This window comes from Oncorhynchus tshawytscha, unplaced genomic scaffold (assembly GCF_018296145.1).
Source record: "Oncorhynchus tshawytscha isolate Ot180627B unplaced genomic scaffold, Otsh_v2.0 Un_contig_1997_pilon_pilon, whole genome shotgun sequence".
In the NCBI taxonomy this organism is placed as follows: Eukaryota; Metazoa; Chordata; class Actinopteri; order Salmoniformes; family Salmonidae; genus Oncorhynchus; species Oncorhynchus tshawytscha.
The window spans coordinates 22,364-31,081 of NW_024609121.1; the positions used below are offsets into that span (position 1 = coordinate 22,364).

General features: G+C 45.1%; 1 protein-coding gene across 4 annotated transcripts in view; it reads right to left on the reverse strand.

Annotated features, from left to right (window-relative positions):
- Positions 1-8,718, reverse strand: part of LOC112227602 (small muscle protein X-linked) — a 29,237-nt gene extending 20,519 nt beyond the window's left edge. The window contains exons 1-2 of one of the 4 annotated variants that reach the window (XM_042314233.1): positions 7,657-7,944; positions 4,984-5,188 (exon numbers count right to left, since the gene is read on the reverse strand). The gene's annotated coding sequence lies outside the window, so the exon portion shown is untranslated. Of the gene's footprint in view, positions 1-4,983; positions 5,189-7,656; positions 7,945-8,664 lie in introns of those variants that run through there. The other 3 variants (XM_024392396.2, XM_024392394.2, XM_024392395.2) reach the window with 3 other exon arrangements.

Below are 8,718 nucleotides of genomic sequence, written 5' to 3' on the forward strand. Positions count from 1 at the left end.
GACATCCCAGAAGGGTGAGTATCAATGGTTGAGAGTTTTTGAAGTGCGGGTACTACAGGCAACGTGTTGAACTTCGGTAGCGTTTTCCTCAGATTTGCTTTGTTAAAGTCCCCAGCTACAATAAATGCGTCCTCAGAATATGTGTTTTAAAGTTTGAGCAAAGTCCAGTGTAGTTACTTGAGGGCCGTCGTGGTATCGGCTTGAGGGGGGATATACACGGCTATGACGATAACCGAAGAGAATTCTCTTGTGAGGTAATACAGTCAACATTTGATTGTGAGGTATTCTAGGTTGGGTGAACAAATGGACTTGAATTACCACAATCACAGCATAAGTAGTTTATCAAGAAACAGACATGTCAGCCTTTCTTTTTCCAAGAAAGGTTCTTTATTCCTGTCTGCACGATGTACTGAGAACCCAGCTGGCTGTTTGGACGAGACAGTATAGCTGGAGAGAGCCGTGATTCCGTGAAACAGAGTATGTTAAAGTCCCTGATGTCTCTCTGGAAGGAGATCTTCGCCCTGAGGTGGTCTACTTTTTCGTCCAGGGACTGAACATTATAGAGTAATATACTCGTACGCCTTGGATTCAATTGTGAAAGTCGTATTTCTGGTTGGATTGCTGGTGAGTTACTATCGCTCTAATATCCAAAAATTATTTCCGGCTGTATGTAATAACGCAAAAAACATTCTAGGCTAATAATGTAAAATACTGCAAATATACTGTACAAATAGTGCAAAGTTGCTTAGCAGCTAGAAACAGAGCTGCCAAGTCTATCGGCGCCATCTTGGTGAGTGAGTGTCTCATGAGATTGTCATAAATTTGGTCGCCCTGTAGGCTACAGAAAAGTCCACAGAGGCAATATACTCTTTCTTCCATACAGGCTACATTATTAATGTTACATGACTTTGACGGAGTGTTGGTGGAGCGCCACAGGGCTGTCTCTTCAACAGTACCATGGAGAGGATCACTGGGCATGAACACGATACATATTTTGTGCCCCTGCCATTGGCATAGTGGGTACTGCTTATCATGCTCACCTTAATAGCCCATATGCCACTTGCTGAAAGAAGTTATCATTGTTTTGGGGAAGAATTTTGTGTTGTTGGTCCGTTTAGCACAGAAAATGCCTCCCTCATCAATCTGCTGCTCTAAGCGGCCGCCCAATCCTGCCTAATGGGCGGGATGGCCCTGGGTTAAGCGCCTTGCTCAAGGGCACAACGGAAGGCAATGGCCTCTAGAATTTGACACCAGCAACCCTCCATTTGCCAGCTCATTTACCATCAGATTTTTCCCGTCGGACCCTGGATTCAAACTGGCAACCCTCCATTTGCTGGCTCACCTCTCTAACCTGCTAGGCTACCTGCTGCCCCCTACATGCCTGTATGCAACACCCTTAAACAATCCCCCCAGGTAAGGGGAAAGTATTCTTTAAGGTAAATCTTAATGGAAACAAGATGCTTTATTCAACCGGGCCCTAGTCTGTTGTCTGGTCTGGTTGTCTGGTCTGTTGTCTCGACTGTTGTTTGAAACACATTCAACCCTCAGTCAACTACTTCATATAATCTCTAGAGTTGTTGAGTGCTAGCTGGCTAAGCAGGGTTATGTATAGGTATCCCCCTTTCCCCTTTATGCTATCACAATGTCTTGCCTGTGTAACGGATGTGAAACAGCTAGCTTAGTTAGCGGTGGTGTGCGCTAAATAGCGTTTCAATCGGTGACGTCACTTGCTCTGAGACCTTGAAGTAGTAGTTCCCCTTAATCTGCAAGGGCCGTGGTTTTTGTGGAGCGATGGGTAATGATGCTTCGTGGGTGACTGTTGTTGATGTGTGCAGAGGGTCCCTGGTTCGCGCCCGGGTATGGGCGAGGGGACGGTCTAAAGTTATACTGTTACACCTGCAAACCTGTGGGCTATGCTATCACAATGTTTTGCCGGCTAACCTGCGGGGTATGCTATCACAATCACTAGCTGGCTAACCTGTGGGCTATGCTATAACAATCACTACCTGGCTAGCCTGTGGGCTATGCTATCACAATGACTAGCTGGCTAACCTGTGGGCTATGCCTGTTAGCTAGCGTTGAAGCTATTCTATCTCAGTAGTCTGTTAGCTAGCTAGCCAGTATCACTCTTTCTGTCTCTCTCAAGGTAAAGGGTTCGATATATATAGCCCAGCAGGCCTTGGTTACCGTAACCAGGGTGTTGTTTACACAACATGGAGCTTTGCTGCTCTAACACACACACACACACACACACACTCCAGGACGTGGATATAATATATATACCCAGACAGAGAGCCTTGAGTGGGGAGGACAGGACAGCTGCCCCCTAACACCCCACTGATCCCTCACACACACATACCAGATCCACATCACACTGTCCATTTTCAAATATCATGCTACATTAAATCCACATTAAAAACAGATGCAGCTATGTAAGAATGGTAATATCTGTGTGTGTGTGTGTGTGTGTGTGTGTGTGTGTGTGTGTGTGTGTGTGTGTGTGTGTGTGTGTGTGTGTGTGTGTGTGTGTGTGTGTGTGTGTGTGTGTGTGTGTGAGAGAGAGAGTTGTGTGTTTGTTGTGTGACTCGGAGCTATGACAGAGATATATTGATTATATAAAAGAGGTCATACAAGTTTTTTCACATCCTAGTAGCTACTAAAAGTTAAAGTTTAAAATGATTTAAACTGTTCATGAAAAATGATTTAGTGAAAGATACATGATTATAGTGAAAGATATTCAATAGTGAAAGATACATGGTATTCTATAGTGAAAGATACATGGTATTCTATAGTGAAAGATACACATGGTATTTGTTGTGTATTGTAGGCCAGAAAGCTAAACTGAAAAAACATAATTGTAACTTAAGTCTATACTAAATTTAAACTCTACAAATGGTGGAGTTGCAAAAGCACTTCCGTGCAAGGGTGTTTATTTACATAGTGATTTCCAAAACAACAGTACTGCTGCAAAAGTATAAACATAAATTATGGTGCCAGCAAACTAGTGCTTTCCCATCAACGTATTGGTATATTGACAATATACCACGGCTAAGGGCTGTATCAGGGCACTCCGTGTTGCGTCGTACTTATTAAGAACTGCTTTTCGGACTGCTTTTCTCCACTACATCACTGGATTCCTGCTGTAAGCTCTGGACCATTACACTGGATCATCGCAGCTAGCTAGCTGCTACCGAGTGGCCCAGGCCCGAAGCTAGCCTTGAGCCAGGCCCATCTCCCGGCCTGCTCAGTGGACCCTATGATCACTCGGCTACACAGCTGATGCCTCCTGGACTCTTCATTAACACGACTAGAAGCCACTACATCACCGGATTCCTGCCGTAAGCTCTGGATCTTTGCACCGGACACACCGGAGTGGCTATAGTGGCTAACGCCCTTGTCCAAGGCCTGCTCCATTTTGTTGCTCCCTGCCTACAGACAGAAGCTAAAACAAGAAGCTCCCGCGCTGAGGCCGGACTGGGATATGTTCCGCTTTGCGGCGAACAACAACATTGACGAATACGCTGATTCGGTGTGCGAGTTCATTAGAACGTGCATTGAAGATGTTGTTCCCATAGCAACGATTAAAACATTCCCAAACCAGAAACCGTGAAACTGAAAGCGTGAACCACTACTTTTAATCAGGGCAAGGTGACCGGAAACATGACCGAATACAAACAGTGTAACTATTCCCTCCGCAAGGCAATCAAACAAGCTTAGAGTCAGTATAGAGACAAAGTAGAGTCGCAATTCAACGGCTCAGACACAAGAGGTATGTGGCAGGGTCTACAGTCAATCACGGATTACAAAAAGAAAACCAGCCCCGTCACAGACCAGGATGTCTTGCTCCCAGGCAGACTAAATAACTTTTTTGCCCGCTTTGAAGACAGTACAGTGCCACTGACACGGCCCGCTACCAAAACATGCGGACTCTCCTTCACTGCAGCCAACGTGAGTAAAACATTTAAACGTGTTAACCCTCGCAAGGCTGCAGGCCCAGACGGCATCCCCAGCCGCGCCCTCAGAGCATGCGCAGACCAGCTGGCTGGTGTGTTTACGGACATATTCAATCAATCCTTATCCCAGTCTGCTGTTCCCACATGCTTCAAGAGGGCCACCATTGTTCCTGTTCCCAAGAAAGCTAAGGTAACTGAGCTAAACGACTACCGCCCCGTAGCACTCACTTCCGTCATCACGAAGTGCTTTGAGAGACTGGTCAAGGACCATATCACCTCCACCCTACCTGACACCGTAGACCCACTCCAATTTGCTTACCGCCCAAATAGGTCCACAGACGATGCAATCTCAACCACACTGCACACTGCCCTAACCCATCTGGACAAGAGGAATACCTATGTAAGATTGCTGTTCATCGACTACAGCTCAGCATTTAACACCATAGTACCCTCCAAACTCGTCATCAAGCTCGAGACCCTGGGTCTCGACCCCGCCCTGTGCAACTGGGTACTGGACTTCCTGACGGGCCGCTCCCAGGTGGTGAGGGTAGGCAACAACATCTCCACCACTCTGATCCTCAACACTGGGGCCCCACAAGGGTGCGTTCGGAGCCCTCTCCTGTACTCCCTGTTCACCCATGACTGCGTGGCCATGCATGCCTCCAACTCAATCATCAAGTTTGCGCACGACACTACAGTGGTAGGCTTGATTACCAACAATGACGAGACGGCCTACAGGAGGAGGTGAGGGCCCTCGGAGTGTGGTGTCAGGAAAATAACCTCACACTCAACGTCAACAAAACTAAGGAGATGATTGTGGACTTCAGGAAACAGCAGAGGGAGCACCCCCCTATCCACATCGATGGGACAGTAGTGGAGAGGGTAGTAAGTTTTAAGTTCCTCGGCATACACATCACAGACAAACTGAATTGTGAGCAATGGGACAAGATTGCAGGCTCATTGTACCTCTGGCCACCGTCACATCTTGGCCATTCGTTCAAACCTCAGCAGGCAGTTTTCAATGTCTTACCCCTGGTGGTATGAAGAGATCTTCGGCTCCTTCCTCAGGAATGCTGGAGGGTGGATGTTTGCGCTGCTGGACTTGTCTCCTGGTGCTGGGGCTGGCCTCATTACTGCTTGGGGAGCCTGCTGTGGAGTTGAAGTCCCTGCTGCATCAAGCCTCCCTCGTCCTGGTGTTGGCAGACCCAATCTTGGGCTCTCACTGATGAGTTCCACTTGGCGAGGAGATGTGAGGATAAATTGTTGTAGGAACTTTTGCTTGTCCTGACCTCTGTTTTTATGGTTTATTTTTAAATGGCTGATGTTTGTATGTTACCCAGGGAATTAGCTGGTTGATGAATCTTTTCTCAAGTGTACTGAGACTTATGTTTGTTGTATACTGAACAAACAAAATATATATATATAAACTCAACATGTAAAGTGTTTCATGAGTTGAAATAAAAGATGTAAGAAATTTTCCATAAGCACAAAAATATTATTTCTCTCAAATTTTGGGCACAAATGTGTTTTCATCCCTGTTAGTGAGCAATTCTCCTTTTCCAAGATAATCCATCCACCTGACAAGTATGGCATATCAACAAGATGATTAAACAACAGGATCATTACATAGGTGCACCTTATGCTGGGATCAATAAAAGGCCACTCTAAAATGTGCAGTTTTGTCACACAACACAATGCCACAGATGTCTCAAGTTTTGAGAGAACGTGCAATTGGCAAGCTGACTGCAGAAATGTCCAACAGATCTGTTGCCAGAGAATTTGATGTTAATTTCTCGACCTTAAGCCGCCTCCAACGACATTTTAGAGAATTTGGCTGTACATCCAACTGGTCTCACAACCGCAGAACACGTGTAACCACGCCAGCCCAGGACCTCCACATCCAGCTTCTTCATCTGCGTGATCATCTGAGACTAGCCACCCGGACAGCTGAAGAAACTGTTGGTTTGCACAACCAAATCATTTCTGCACAAACTGTCAAAAACCATCTCAGGGAAGCTCATCTGTGTGCTTGTCGTCCTCACCAGGTCTGCGTCGTAACCTACTTCAGTGGGCAAATGCTCACCTTCGATGGCCACTGGCACGCTGGAGAAGTGTGTTCTTCACAGAACCTGGTTTTGACTGTACAGGGCAGATGACAGATGTGTATGACGTCATGTGGGCGAGCAGTTTTGCTCGCCCACATGACGTGCCCCATGGTGGAGGTGGGGTTTTGGTATGGGGCAGACATAAGCTGCAGACAACAAATAGAATACAATTTTATTGATGGCAACTTGAATTCACAGAGAGACTGTGACGAGACAAGGCTGTATCACAACCGGACGTGATTGGGAGTCCATAGCGCGGCGGCACAATTGGACCAGCGTCGTCCGGGTTTGGCCGGTGTAGGCCGTCATTGTAAATAAGAATTTGTACTTAACTGACTTGCCTAGTTAAATAAAGGCTAAATAAAAAATGGGATGCTCTGGATTGACGTGTACGACAGCGTGAAGAGGGACAACATTCCACAGGCCACAATCAACAGCCTGATAAACTTTATGTCAAGGAGACTGCATGAGGCACATGGTGGTCACACCAGATACTGACTGGTTTTCTGATCGCCCCTACCTTTTCTTTAAGGTATCTGGGACCAACAGATGCATGTCTGTATTCCCAGTAATGTAAAATCCATAGATTAGGGCCTAATAAATGTTTTTAAATTGACTGATTTCCTGTAACTCAGTCAAATCTTAGAAATGGTTGCATGCTGCATTTCTAATTTTGTTCAGTATATACATTGTCCCTGTTCAAATGAATGTAATACTATGAATAATAATAATGATGATGATGATCTCAGTCAGAACCTACCAGAGGGGTATACTACAAAGAAATCTAGCCAGGATCAGTTAGCTTCACATTCCAGCTCAGGCTTCATCCGTACTACAATGCTTGGATATTGCTTGTCTGCCTACCACTAACTCCAAAAAGCTTGTAACTGCACATGCATGTTGCACATAGCCAAACTAGTCATTGAGACAATGCTGAAACATCGATACAAATAGAATTCAAATGAAAGAAAAGTTATCTTTACAAATTCAGCTGTGATTCAGCAACCTGTGGTTGAAAATAGGCTTTTAGAAGTGCCTTTATTTTATTACTACTCATTAATGCCGTCTTTGTTGTGGTTACCAATGCACATGCAACTTTAATCCATCTCCTAATGATAAAATAATTGTATGAAGTCATACAGAAGTTTTACTGTGCGTGAAGTTTCAAATGCATTCTGTCCTTACTAAATGTGTCATGTCATCTGTATTTTAATGATCATTTTTTACATAAAAAAACATTTGATTAGTAAAATATTAAATAAGTAGTCTTCCTCAAATGAGGGGGATGATGACACAATCATTGCTAGAGGGAGAGAATCTAATTTCATTTGTCCTCAACTCGTGGCTCAAACACTTCATTTAGGATAAATGGAGTTAGCCTGCTTCAGAGCAGGTTAGTTCTGAAGGACTTGTTGCCATAGCTGGCTAAAAGGTCAGCCCCTTTCATGGTACCGGTTAACCTGAGTTGAACTCAGAGTTGACCAAAGTTACCTCACTAACTCCTCAGACCTGATTCGTAGTACAAGGCTCTGGACATCAAGATAGCTTTCCACGCACAGAGCGAGGGAGACACACACGTATTTCTCTGAGTCTCTTACCTGTTGATGTAACAGTAACCTCTCTGACGTTTGATCCCAGTTACCCTTAGTCGACCTTTATCTCTCTCTCTCTTCCTGTAACCTCTAACTTTTGATATCAGCTCTCTCTCTCTCTCTCTCTCTCTCGCGCTCTCGCTCTCTCTCTCTCTCTCTCTCTTTCTCTCTCTCTCTCAGATTCTTCCCATATCTGGGATTTGTTCTAACTATAAATAGCAGAGAAATACACAGAGGGGACCTGCTTTCTGTCCACACACACACTCACACATACACACATATACACTCACAAAATAGATACACACACTCACAAACATAGATACATACACACTCACACATATACACACACACACACTCACACATATACACACACACACTCACAAAATAGATACACACACTCACAAACATAGATACACACACACTCACATATACAAAAAACTCGCACTCACACAGATGGACACACAGAGACACACACACTCATGCACACAAGCATATACTCATAAACACACAATCCTCATTCAAACATGTCCTCCTCTCACAGTTAACTACTGAGTTAAGTCTGACAGTGAATGGACCTAACATGTTCAAGCAAATCTTTACCTAAATATAAAATGGCATTGCCCTATTTCTATTCTGAGTAGCACACACACACACACACACACACACACACACACACACACACACACACACACACACACACACACACACACACACACACACACACACACACACACAGACACAGACACAGACAGACAGACAGACAGACAGACAGACAGACAGACAGACAGACAGACAGACAGACAGACAGACAGACAGACAGACAGACAGACAGACAGACAGACAGACAGACAGAGAGACAGACAGACAGACAGACAGACAGACAGACACACACACACACACACACACACACACACACACACAGTGACAGACAGACAGGGGGTAGACAGACAGACAGACAGACAGACAGTGTGTGACACACAGACAGTGTGTTTCGGGGGTATTTGTGTCTCTTACCTCCTGCTGTGCTCTGTGCCTGGTTTTTTCAGGTCCTCTCCAGCAGACTGACCT